The sequence below is a fragment of the Diadema antillarum genome, unplaced genomic scaffold (assembly GCF_040938485.1).
Source record: "Diadema antillarum isolate AM-2024a unplaced genomic scaffold, OU_Dant_1.0 seq00001125_RagTag, whole genome shotgun sequence".
NCBI lineage: Eukaryota > Metazoa > Echinodermata > Echinoidea > Diadematoida > Diadematidae > Diadema > Diadema antillarum.
Window position 1 is genome coordinate 323071 of NW_027271939.1, and position 14802 is coordinate 337872.

Here is a 14802-nt window from a genome sequence, read left to right on the forward strand (position 1 = left end):
TTAAGACTGCATGCTATCAATGGATATCATATGAGAAAACACCATCTGTGGAAGGTATGCAAACCACAAAGTCCATGGTGCAGTGCAACAACAGCAACAAAATATATCCTTGTAGAAGAATATAAATACAGATATATCCCGGGATATGCGAAGGTCTGGCAGTCTTGAAGAAGTAGCGCGTTTCTCGGTCTACACAAAATGAGTGTTGAGCTTCGGCGCACGTGCGTGCGCAGCATTATGGTCGTGCACACTTGAGCGCGGACATCATGCCGTATGCTTGGCAATGATATCTCAAACCTGCTGGCAGTATTACCACTATCTTCGAGATCGCACGTAGTGAGTGATCGCTCCATCGTGGCCGTGTTGGCAAGAGTTACTTGTCTCATCCTGTCTCCCCGTCGAGAAAAAGAACATCGAGAAAACGACATCGGAGCAACGCTCGAATACTCGGTGCAATATCGCGGAGAGTAACGCGGATTGGATCGTACTTTCAGACTTTTCATGCCCGAGCCTCGGGGGCGAAACCGTCTTCGTGCGTAAAAGGACAGATTCAGCAAAGCAAGCGAAAGCAGGTAAGCATTTATCTTGTAATTTTTTTTTTCATTTTTATGGCTTCTCAGCAAACGGGCGAACTGGATTCGTGATGGAGATTTTGATAAATGCGGGCATGTGGTTTATCAGCAGTGAGAAACTTGCCTTTGGATATCCATAAGCAGTATTCTAACCCTTTGCGTGATTTTGAGTGCCGATTGTTACAGAAAAACCCCTTCTGTTGTACACACTGTTCAAAGTCTCTGGCACAGAAAGGGGTAAGAATACGAACATGACACTACATTGGAAGGAGATGACGAATAGGTATTGATAAACCCATCTCAATATTAACAGGGAAAGAGCCATTTAAAGATGGAAAAAAAAATGAATATGCATCGCCAAGGAGCTCGGAAACTGCGACCTTTCAGAATCTTGTAGTATAAGATGGTATAACAACTAAACTCTTTGAAAAAATATGGTCTGCAATTTTGTCTCTACAACGAAAGCTTTTCCTCCTTTCTGGCAAATTTGTGAAGTGTTATCGACGAACATTCACGTTGCAATCATTTTTGAAACTCGACTATAGGATTGATGGCAGAAAAGAAAGATGGATAGATTATGCTATATCGACGCAACTGAATTCGCTGGGTGTCAGTGTGCTTTTCTTCATCGTGTCTTTCTACATTAATATTGTTAGTAAATATGGCAACTATACAAAGCAAAAACAGAGAGTTAATGAGGATTGGTTCCTGTTCACCTGTTATCATGACAACTGCAATTACTGTTTGCCTCTATTTGGATGAAACATTTATGTGAAGAGAATTGCCGCGGAAGGGTGTATAGTGCCTTTAAGGTTAGGGAGTTGATGGTGTGACGGTATGAGCTGAAAAATGAGCGATCACCTTGTTGGTGCGGCTAATGGAAAACAGCGATAAGAGGGTCGTGCACGGGGCTTACCAACCCCGCCTCTCCATACTGTATCTTTGTGTGCGTGTGTGTGTGTGTGTGTGTGTGTGTGTGTGTGTGTGACAGAAGAGTAAACATGAGACTATGGCTTTATGAACATTGTATATAGCTGTATTGAATTTTGTTGTTGTATATCATGTGCGTGTGCTGGAGGTTTGTGTACATTATAGCTCCCGCTATAAAAATATGAAAAGTAACCAACTTTTGTACCCCGCGCAATGTAGCCTCCAATCATCAACACCGAAAGAGTTGCCAGAATTCAATCTTTCTTTTTCTCACAACCTGACTAGAAAGATTTGTCCCGTGGAAGGATGCAGTCACGGGGGCCAATGGACTTGCACTTAATGTATAGTCGAATCTTAGTGCTTGAAACTCAAGAGCACATTATCCCCTGTAGGCCTACTCCAGTGTTCTACGAGAACTCCGGATGAAAGCAGGTGTTTCCGACGTTCTATAAAAACCAGGAAACTCCAAGAGAAGAAGGATACCCGAATAATGATTTCCCTCAGTAATGAACCGAATTTGCACCCAGATAGGTTAGCTGAGTAACTTTGACTGGGAGCTGTATCACCATACTACCTCACGTTGGTTTGTTCGGTACCTTTGATTCGTCTTAACGTATTGCGGCCGGGACTCTGCTTGAAAGAGCTGCGTGCACCATTCTTTTTTCGATCCAGTTAGCAATGACGCAACTAGAGCGCGTAAATTTGATTTAACAGAGCCTGCCAGACGGTGAGCTAACTACAGATGTCCCTTGTGTATAGGTCATGGTCTTAGTCCAATTTGATCTTTTCATGTATTAACGAATAGGGTTGATGGCGTCACGGTTCGATTAGCCCTGTACGAAGAATGCACTGAAATTAAGTTCATTATATCATTACCCTTTTTGAACCCTCTACTGCCCCTTAACTTTCTTTCATTGACCATTTGGTCGTTCACGTTGTATAGCAAATGATTCATCTATAATTGATTAATATCCACGATCTTCAGAAGATGTGGAACTATCGCGTTTACCTTATATAAGGCTCACGAAAATACCTATGAAGATCGTCTGCCTCTACCTCACTCATCCGTACCCTTTCTCTCCGTCATTTTCACCTCCATTTTCCTATACCCCACCCAAATTATGGGACCTGAAGGCGTGTGCTCTTTTCTACATAAAAATAAAACATCAAGGGATCATGAATTAGCAAGACCACTGAATACAGGATATTCACCATTACTTTTACTTTCGATTTCTTTTCCTATATTCATTAAAGCCGCCAGATAAATAGCGATAACAATGATAATGTTAAGATAGCTGTAGCAACTTATAACTAGCGACAGGAATAGTACAAAATAGAAATATTGGTAGCAATATTAGATGATGTTACTGCTAATAATGAGTTTCGTGGAAAACAAAAAACATTGCTTATTACAACACTTTAAATGGGTGGGGGATGTTTTTGCATCTATATAGCTGTATTATGCAGATCGTACCACGCAGAATCTGCCTCGGATTATTATCACCCATCGTCTTAAGACCCTTTGCTTAAACCCATAACCATAGACATAGACCATAAGGACATTATTTTAGCAGTCCCCATAAAAGTTCGCTCACTTACCCTCCAATTTTGTAGGTGTGTGAGAAAGGGTGAACCTCCGGAACATTAAATTTCATTTCGTCACTAATCAAGTTAGGCTCGGAGCGTTGAAATATAAGTATGATCTAATAAGAGCTGCACTGCTTATCACTCTGCACTATGTAACACACCGTGAACCAAAAATTTCGTACCTGTGGTACATGACATAGTTATACATGTACTATGGTGTTTTACTTTTGTATATACCTTATTTTAAATACTGCCATTACTAATATCGTATAGAGATTCTGCGTAAGAATAAGATCAAAAAGAAATAAATCTAGGGTTTCAAGGTTCATCTGGATTCGTGACTGTATTTCCAATGAAGAATGTTAGTAAAATTCGTGAATTTGTATATTATTCACATTTTGTTATTTTGTATATTACAGGTCAGAGGCAGGATGAGTAGTTAAAATTATGATTTTGTGGCCTATACATACGCGATCCTCCGAACTTTACTAAATGCCTTTAGACCATGTCTATTAGATTAAAATATAGAATAGCTGTGAGCTCGTGGGTGTGAGCCGGAGAACATAAGGAACATAATAACCTCGTGAAACATTATAGACAGGTTTCCCTCCCAGACACACGAACTCCTCTATCTTTACGTCTTTACGTAATCATATCAAGGTGTCATGGAGTTCGCTATCTTTTATTGGTGTAGACCTCCGATCATGTATACCATGTGGCGTCTGTGTGTCCTCGAATATGAGTTGGGTTTGCACGTGATTACCCTTTCGGGTGTGTCAAAAAAATGTGACAGTTGAGAACAATTTAAGGAACTAAACACGGAAGACAGTTTAATTAGAGTATCTTGGAAATTGGCCACACACAGGGAATCACTTTCAAGTACAATGTACATGTAGATGTGCGTATGTATATCACTTACATAATATATGATTATAATTATATATATAATATATGTATATATATATATTATATCATATTATATTATATTATATTGTGTGTGTGTGTGCGCGTGTGTTTGTGTGGGTGTGTACACATGCAATATATGCGTCTGCTTTGAGAGAGAGAGAGAGAGAGAGAGAGAGCAGGGAAAATGCATTTTGCTTACATCTGTCTTTTTATAATAGAGAACTGATTGAAAGGAAGACCACACAGTCCAGGCAATATCATTTTCATTGTAGGTTCCGCGTTAAATAATCTATGAATTAGATGAATTTTAGTATATTGCATTAATTGCAAAACGCGTGTGTTGCTTATTTACTACTACAATATGCGAACGTTTGCCTCGATAACATTAATATGCACATTAATTTACGCAGCAGAGAAGAAGATGGAACATGCTCTCCCCTAAGAAATAGCATGTATTGTATGCAATGGATTGTTTTGATTGGTATAAGAGAATAATGTTGATGATTATAATACTAGTGATTTACAAATTGATCCATCGGGCTTCAGGAGCAGTGGGTTTTTATTGATAACGAACATGATAACAATGACAAAAGAAATTAACGGAGAATAACGATAAAATAACAACAAAACAATCGATGCGGTGGTGACATTGGCAACTTATATCATATTGGTATAAATTTTCTTCTGAACTATCTACCGTTTTGAGGCAATCACCTATTTCCCCCTTCTCCTTAAAGAATGCTTAACGGTATGACTTTAGTCATTATTTTGAAGGATAAAAAAATCAAGAAGGATCACACGTTGACCATTACATTAATACCGTATTCATTATAAGGAATCGACTTTTTGCTATACATATGAATAAAATGCATGTCGTCAATAATTCAAATTCCAAGATTGCACTCAATATCCAGTCGGCAAACTCGGTGTTATTGTAAGAAGTGATACGACAACCGATCTGTGACATAGACAGGCTCGACTAACACCTGCAGCAAATTATATGTTCGATCAACATCATCTAATATGGTTACTTCCGATGTAATCGATCAAGCAGCGCTGTGATTTCAATAATAATGTTGTCAAAACAGATTGATCGCCTGCTCGATCATATTGTAATAATAGCGGACGACTCCGTGATAAACTTTAATCAATGCATCAACATACATTATGTTTATCATAACAATATCAAAATGATGATAATTTTGACATCGTTTCTTGACGAACATTAAAGGGATGGTATATAGTATTGGTGGAGATGAGGATTGGGCTTTTAACTTTTTGCAAGATACCAAGAAACCATTTATGAAGTTGCACAGAACATACCATTTTAAGAAAAATCCAAAGTTTATCAGATGAAAAACGGTTTTGGAATGGCTGAGACACCCAAAGACAAAGTAAAACAAAGCGATCGTAATAAAAGGTAGGTCCCATCTTTTATTAGGATCGCCCTGTTTTGGTTATCTCGGCCATTTCAAAACCGATTTTCATCAAATAAACGTTGAATTCCTTTTTGAATTACACGCCCTTTCACATTTTATAAGAGGTTTCTCATTATCTCACCAAAAATTGTTGGAAACCTGAAGTTAGATCTCAACCAAAACTATACGATCCCTTTAATTTATCAAGTCCGAATACGACATTATACCTGTCATGAATCGTGGGAAACTCTGCACCTTTATGGGTGATTAAAACAATAACCAAGGTTTGATCTGGTGTTCATTATCTTCTCTCAATTGATTCCAATATGTAATCTAATCTGCACTAAGGTACATTGTGTTATTAACACTGTGATGTCATTCATTACGAAGCAATAACAGTTTCCTCTATACAACATGCTGTAATTGGTGTATATAAGAATAGCGAGAAAGACTTGCATTCCTTGTTAGGCGAAATAGACCTTGAAAACCACATTTTGAGAAGGCAGACTGGGATCCCTACCGCCATACCTTTCTAGCTGCGAACATCCAGTGTGTTGTGAAACCGTTTACTATAGTATTTTGTTTCCTCATTACCATACGCCATTTTCTTCGGGCAACTTTATGCGCAAAGATTATTCAGTGCACGGTTTGACACTCATCGTATTGATTGATATTATAAAGAGTATTTACCTCCACACGGTTGATGTGTCAAGACATAAGGCAAGGTATAGGTTAGACTGGAAACAGAGACAATACAGCAAAAGAAAGAGAGAGAGAGAGAGAGAGAGAGAGAGAAAGAAGAAAGAAGCGTTGAACAAGCAGAGCAAAGGGAATAGCATCAGTTACCGAAATTCCCTCGACAACCGGTATCGTGTGATATATCAGTTTTTCCTCTGGGGGAGAGCATGAAATCAATCAATAATTCCATGTCGCGTTGCTGTGTGACGGTATCGGAACAGTATAGACGCTGCCGTGTTCTCGGAGCTTCCTTCTTTATACGCACAGATGCACGCAAGCACATACAGACATTGTCACAGACAATCTCGTATCCGGCTAGAAGGGCGGAGAAATATCCGCAAGGTGTGATGACGTATACGACACTACGAGAGGATCTTTTATGAAAGCACGCGGACAAAATTCTTTTTATGGAATCACTCTAAAGAGGGGTCAGCCACTCTGGTGGAAGTCACCACAATTTCATTTTGATGTAAATTGATTTGTAGCCGCGATTTGCGTCCGTAATACTTAGACTTCCTATTTTCTATTTAAACCAGCCTATTGTGATTTTTCAGACATAGTCCATGGCAATTTGCGAGTCAAAACATTTGAATTGTTATAGTGTATCAGTATTTTTTAATTGCCAATAAAGCACAATTTTGTCATTTACCTATAGAACAATTTTGTCTCGTATGTTTTGTTTCTGTCTCGATAGACACTTATTAAATTTTGTATTTTTTTACAGGTTTTTTTTTTACAGTATTGTGTGGTTTATACTTACACAAAGAATAATCTTAACGAAAAGCCCTGTTGAGAATCACGTGCATGTGCGTGGAGGGATATGTGTGTGTGTGTGTGTGTGTGTGTGTGTGTGTGTGTGTGTATGTGTGTGTGTGCACGCGCGCTTGTGTATATTATACTGGGAGTGCTTAATACATTGAGCGCGTTCGGCTTATTAAGCATTCTGAACACCTTGCAATTTGATTTTCTGGGTTTTTTCCCCCAACATCGTCAATGTGTTTACGACCTTGCCGAACTAGCGGTTAGCACATAATTGATTTTCTTTCTCTCTCATTTTTCCCCCTCGACCTTTGTCATTCTGTAGTGGTAACTTGATTTGATTCTCCATTATTAGGTAACTTGGGCCAGCGGGTCTACTTCATTGTCAACGTTACAGCCCCACCCCACCCCTTTACTCCCCAGCCACCTCTTACTCTTCTACCGTTATTGAATAAATATCATAATTTCAAGGCCAGCAAAATGTTTGCGCTTCGACCCTTCTTCCCCCGAGCTATTTCTTGTGTGGAGTGGCGTGTTTTGTATAGTTTCTAGCCAAGGCAGATGCCGTTCTCATGGCATCGTATATAGATAATCATACTGTGCATCTGTATTTGTGTATTCCGGGTAAAGACTCCTTTCTATCGTATAGACAAAACAACAATAGTAGGATCAGCAGGAATAACAACAACAACAACACCTGAAGAGTTTAAAATTTCTTAATGATAATGATATATTGCTATTTTTATTCAAAAAAAAGATCTCTAGTTGTTAAATGCGAATAGATGAACATTACCTATAGCATGAAAATGTGGGAAGCAAAGTCTCATGACGAGATCGGGAATATCGAGGGAAAAGCGAAGGCGCTTCTTGGGTAAGACGAAAAATAATGGCGGGAAAGGCGAATGGAAAAGGAGATTTACGATAAACGACGCTTTAAAGCCGTAACTTCTATAGGAGCTCCCTTCCCTTCATCAAATTTCACCATCGATGGCACGCCAGGGCGTTAACATTGGCTCACCGCGCTCACGGTGTGAGGGATCAACACCATACTGACCGCTGATCTTTATACTGACGGTGTAAGTGAATTCTCAAGTGTGTCGAAGCTGAAAGTGAGAAGCAGCGAAAAGAAGGTGAAGAGAGATGGTAAGAAATTGTGGCCTTGGTGTGTGTGTGCGTGTGTGTGTGTGTGTGTGTGTGACGTCTTTTCAAAGATCTGATAGACAGTGGGTTGGAAATTTGAGACATTCCATGAATTGTGCCTGCTGGTTTCAGTTACTGTCAGACAAGTGGCGTGTTTTGAATGTGCATTTTTACTTAAACTTCATGTATGCATTGTAGAAAAAATGAGATGATAAGCTGTTTACAACAGGGCATCTCAGACGAAATACGAGTACTTCATTGAATCCAAAGAGTTTACAACAAAACACCACACACAAAGATTATGCTTAGTCTGTAAAGAAGTGCGAAGAAAAAACATATGATTTAATGTAAAGAAACAATGTTGCATAACCACCTCAGCTCACCCTTAACATCTATCAAACATTCCTTCTTAAACCAGTGTCAACCCTCTTTGTTTCAATCTTTTTTATTATTATTATTATCATTATTATCTGAGGTGAGCATGGACAACTTATTTAGGAAAGACAGAATCAACTGTCTTAGCAGAATGTTATTCACTGCGAAAGTCAATAACACGCCAATATTTTGGTCTGTCTGAAGTCATTGTAGGCCTGTATTAAAAAAAAATGAATGAAAAACTGAAATGTGGGTTAGATCCCTAAGCCAGCACAATTTATATACACATATTTTGAAAATACATGCACGCCATTTCGTATGAACAAGTTTCAAATTACCGCTTCTTCAGTTGTATAGTATCTGTCCATTATAGGCCATATATGAAAACTTGTTTACAGCATTTCCTTTGTTGTTGTTTTTTTCCTTTCCTGGTTAAATGCGTGTAGTGACCTTTGCGAGTTGTATCCTGCTCGTCCCTTTCAATCTAAAATGTATATCTCGCTCTTGCAGCCGGCCGAAGCATAAACAAATTCATAAGTCGGGGCCAGCCGGCCGGCCATCTCGGTGAAATGGATCGCGCCTTAAAGGAAGCGGTGGATGTTTGCGAAACCTTTCCAACTTGCAAGATATTTCTCTTGTAGACGCTGTTGTTAGCATCAATGTGCTTTAAAATACACACACGCACACACACACACACACGAAAAAAAAAACCCAACTTCATTGGCCTTCCAGCAACGAGAGAAATTAAGAAAAAACAACAGCAAAAGTCCATTTCTATATGAAATGTCGATACTAGTTTCTGAGGCATTTTAAGTCACCGTATGTAAGGCTGATGAAGAATGACACACAGTGATACCAAAAACACACTTTTAGAAGGATTTTGTGGAAATTCTACACTTACCTTAAATTGTCACTGATTTATTATTTTTTAACACGCTCACATTGACAGTAAGGGTACACTTAATATTCTCGTGGTTTTGATGTTTAGTGAGGGGACTTTAAGCAAAGAAGATTACCTCGGAGAGCGAGCGAAATGGCGAAGATAGGCCGAAACATCGACTGGGTACAAGGGCTACTTGCGTGGGAAACAATGAAAAATGACCTACTGAACCAGATGAAACGTCAAACGTCGTTTAAAAAGGTACCGTAAGAGGAATCAGTTTATGACCTTGCGTTATCATGAAAGCAACATAATGTTTTCGAATGTTGAGTATGCATTATACATCTAGAAGGGCATGCGTTTATAATACGTCTTGGTAGAATATGTCAAACTTTAGAGATCTGACATCATGGTTATGACTTTTGACGTTTACGATAATACGTCATTATGTTGTTTGCTTGCGTGAAATGCATTGCATAACAATGGGTTGAAGTTGTACAAAAGTGCCCAGTAATAATAATCTGGAACGAAAGTATTAAAGTTGCTCTTTGATCAATTACACTCAAAAAATAAATATCTCGTAAACGGTTTCATGTATAGTTTTATGATACTTTTCTCTTTATTGGAGTGTATACTGCAATAAAGCATTATTATCATTTTTTTTTCTCTACTACGCCACGATTTCATGCAAAAAAAAAAAGAAAAATGAGGAAAATGTTTTGTGCATTATGATAAACTCATACCCAGTCACATGCATCGATCTGCCTACCTCCCTGGGTTAACCGTTGTAACATCCTGCCTTCTTGGCCAAGTGCCGAGCAAATGACGCAAAACTCAGTTATTGTTCGACGCTGCATCTTTATCGGGTGAAAAAAAAGACCTGCGTCCACAAGCACACTCGGATAGAGAGAGACAGAGAGAGGGTGAGAGAGAGAGAGGGAGACGTGCGCGTTGTTGCTGTTGTGCGTAATACATTGCTGGTGTTCTTTTTTCTCTCTCTCTCTGTATCTGATGAAACCTTTTCTTTTGAAGTGGATCAGCTTGCTCATGAACCCGCTAGCCATGTGAGGTCAATAAGTAACAGGAAAGCGGCGTTATTAGGTTAACTTTAATTCATTTACGCGTTCAAAAAAAGAATATAGGAATCATGTATAGTATCCCTTTCTACGCACTGACGTAGCGCAAGACTGGCCTAACATCCAATCAAATGGCACTCCGCATATAACAACATGTACACGCATTTCGCCAGCAGTTATCATTATTTGCATGTACATGTATATTACAATAGATTTAGCCCCACGCATTGTGTTTCATGCGAGTATTACATCTGCGCTCTGCCCGAGACCCTTCTCGACATTTCAACTGCATTATTGAAAGGTCAAAGCTAAATTGCGAATACTTGGGGACTGTGGAGCTGGCATAAACTTCTTTCTTGTGTTTTTTTTTTCTTCTCCACAACAAATATGATGCTCTGACGAACTGGCAAACATTCAACAAATTGTAGAAAGCGAACATCAGTGTCGAATAATTGGGGCAGCCTTTTAGCGATACAGCCACTCCAGTGTACCAATCGATTTTGCAGGTGAATTAATGCAAGGCATCAGCATGTTGCCTCTCCGCCAATTTTTTTTTCTTCCAAGCATAGCTCTGGATTGCGCTCAAATGCTAACGCAGCATATCGTGACATTTTCATGTACAGTATACTGTCCGTGCTGCCGCAGTCCGTTATCATCTATATGTTAAATTAAGCGTGCTTGCGTGAAAACGTGGACCTCATGTTGTTTTTAGACCATTAGATATTTATACGATCTATCAATAGTGTACTCCTTTGATTTGCCTCCAGGTATGATGTGTTGTGAAGTAAAAAATACACTGAATCAGTAACCAAGGATGGGGAAATGTTAAATTGAAACACAAAAACAAAAATCGAATGTTGCCATGATATACAAACGAATATATTGGACTACCGTTTTGTACTATAAGGAATCAGATATCGTGCTTTTTAACGTAATTTGTTTAGCTTCTAATTGCACAGTCGACAGTGAGAAACAAGGGTAATTCACTGCAGTTATATAAATTATACATTGCTTCATGGTTTTCAAAATATGTGCTCGGGAATGCCCGTTATCAGGTCAAAAAATATTGTTGCAATTCTCGCCTCTTCTGCAATCTGCAATTCTGCAATATTCTTGCCCCTACAAGAAAACTGGTATGGTGTTTTCCGGTTGATTGGTTACATTCACGTAATGATAACAATGAGAATAATGTTGATAATAAGGACAATGAAATAGTAACACTAATAGAATAAAGATGGTAACACCAAGCATTATCTTGTTTCAGATTTTCACCAAAGATAAACACATCCGTCACCTTGGCAAAGGGAAGCACAGTTTTATGAAGAAGCTTTTCAAAGTTGTTAAGTGAACTATGATTTTGTTTTACTTTCCGACGCGGAAGCAGTGATTGCTTGTAAGCAAGCTACATGTGGGACCAATATTGCTCCAATCCCCTTCTAGGGACTATATCAGTGAGTAAGAAATGCTTTTGCCTATAAGACAAGGCTTGACACTAACTTTTTGTTTTCTCAGGTGGCCCATTCAGGCCACTCAAATCTTTGAAATTAAAATTTTGCTGCCCCCCCCCCCAAAAAAAAAAAAATGTATATAGTTGCCCAAAATAAAAGGGAATATAAGAATTCATTGTTAATTCCAGCTGGCTGATCGCACCACCAAGAGATCGGCTTTCTGGAAATTAATTGGTGGCCCGCCAACAATTTTTAGTGGTTCCCGGCCATCGGGGCACCGCAAATGTCGAGCCCTGCTGCCAATAGGGCAAACAAATGTTTCCGTGGAAGTGAAGGGTTAAAGCATCTATAGACTGTCAATTCACATTTGTGAGAAGAAACAACTCGAATGAATCATGTAACCGTTCTCTCCGCAGGTTTGGCCCATAATCAGAATAAGCATAAACAGTCCGTTTATAGACCAGACTGATCAAAACATCATAGCCTATATAATCTATAATTATATCCTACTATTATATTCATTGTAGAGCTAGCCATATAGATGCTATCGATAAATCTGAAAGGATAACCTAGTACTTAACACACATTGTACGATGACCTTACAATCAGGACTAGTGTCATCAGTGAAGTGATATCTCTCATGAAATCGAAGATACTAATTCATAACAGTCTGTCATATACGTCATTGTACGTGCCACAACATTCATCTAGGATATCATAATTGTTTATGATGTACTGAAAATTATATTTTGAAGCATAGAATTCATTTTACTATACGTAATTAAAACATGCGTGCATATATAGTCGAATCTTATCTGGGTATCGGCGTTGTGCTGTTCATAACAATTTATCTGTATAAGTATTGATTTACAAGATCTTTTTATGCTGATTATCAACGTTGATCAAGCGATTCAAGTAATCTTGAAAGAACAGGAACCCAATCTCTCATAGATACATATCCAACCCAGTGCGGAAGGCATGAGTACTCAATGAGGACATATATAATTCTAGTATACATCCATTTTAAACATAATCACAAGCCGACTTGCTATCGTGAAATGCTATTAATCTGGATATTTACCTTACAAGGACGTGGTAAATGAGGCAGCGCAAATTGTGACAGCGATAAATCTGGCCCTCCATCGCGTTTCCCGCCAACGTCAAAACCATTATCACATATCGTCTGTTCAAGGCGCTCGCATATTTTTCTTGTTTTTGTTTTATTTAAAAAAAAGAACATAAAAAAGTTGAATTTCACGCTCGAGTTAGTCTCCAGGGAGGTTCAATAACTTTTCCTGAGAATTCATAAAATTCTCAGATTTGATGTGCGATCCACCACGGGGTTGTTAGTCACAAATATTAAATGTATATATGGGGAGAAGAATCAAAGCAAAAATAAGGCACTGCAGTTAAATTTCCCCTAATGCATTGTTAGCCATCGATCTAAAAGTTAATTGGATTTAAATAATATTTGTGCACGCATATTTTTCCGTTTCTGATGTTTGTCAATACATATAAATGTCACAAAGTAAAGAAATCTTAATTTCTCAATATTGCAGACAATTTATTAAAAGAGCTACATGACGTGTTTAAGAAATCCTGCAGTTGCACTACTGGCTATACAGCTGTAAGACAAAAATAAGCGACTGACAATGTGAAGACAGCTATGTTTGAATTTGTTGGAGATGTATACACACACATACACACACGCATGATATAATTATATAATATAAGTATAACATGTACATAATGTACACACACACTTATTGTGTGTGTGTGTGTGTGTGTGTGTGTGGAGGGAGAAGAGAGAGGGAGAGAAAGGAAGAGGAATACGGAAGTATATCCCGTTCAAATATGCGCTGCAGGTATATTACCCCCAAAGTCTGCCATAATTTTGTGGATGTGCTACAAAAGCGGCGTATTTGTCACCGAAAATTTGTGGTGTTTTCTTCTTGCCCCTCTATTTTTGCGACAACTTTGTGGCTATTTTACGGATCGAACCCTAGGAATATTACCGCAATACTCCCGCTAGCGAATCTTACAAACTGCATCCGCAAAATAGCCGCAAATGTTGCGGCTTTTGCACCCAAATCGTAGTCGAAGCTGGGGCTGGGAGCTGGGACCAACAGCAGTAGCGGATCCAAAAGAGGCGCACCGAGCGCGCGCTCCCTCTTTATTTTTTTTTGTTGGTTAAAACAAAAGAAATAAAAAGAAAAAATGGGGGGGGGGGCGTGCGCCCCCTTTTAATTTTGTAAAGGCGCCTCCCCTTCACGGAATTCCTGGATCCGCTCCTGAACAGTGCATTACGCGATGTTTTCCGAGCGCTAAATACCGGTGGATCTGTGAACACCGTTCTTATCCGTCCCACCCAGACCCAACACAGTAATAGTGCTGCAATATTACGTTATTATCTGCGTAAAGAACGAGTGATTTCGCAGTACAGGTGAGAAAGTTGTTTACCAACGTGCATCGGCAATACTGTTGCGGTGTGGGCGTACATAATAAACGGGGCTTATGTTACACATCTTATATGCAGGGGCCGCGGAACGTTTTTCAGTGTGTGTGTGTGTGTGTGGGGGGGGGGGGGGGTTGAGGGCCGAGGGTCAAGGGTCAATGATTCCTCCCCATCCCCCTTCGGCTGATATTGAGAAACCGTCACCTTAAAGGCAGGCAAATTGCTTGAAATTTTCGACGAAGTCACACTTCATTTCTGAAATATCAATATGACAGTATTTTATGCATTCACAATATTTTCACTTTTTTAGTTCAGTCAATGAATAGGGAAAATATGGAAAATTGTCATAATGAAATCAATACTAAACTACAATACTTATGCATGGTTGTCAAGATCTAATAAGTTTTGGAGCGGATGTGATTCTTAAAATAACATCGCTACATTCCGAGCATTGCTTTCTGCCCGGAGAGGAATAACATTATGTTTTGCTGCCAAACATACTCAGCTGTCTCCTCTAT

General features: G+C 39.0%; 1 protein-coding gene across 1 annotated transcript in view; it reads left to right on the forward strand.

The window, feature by feature from the left end:
* The first annotated feature begins 318 nt into the window (after window positions 1–318).
* LOC139743964 (uncharacterized) overlaps window positions 319–14802 on the forward strand; it is a 97745-nt gene continuing 83261 nt past the window's right edge. The window contains exon 1 of the mRNA XM_071654429.1: window positions 319–572. The gene's annotated coding sequence lies outside the window, so the exon portion shown is untranslated. The remainder of the gene's footprint in view (window positions 573–14802) is intronic.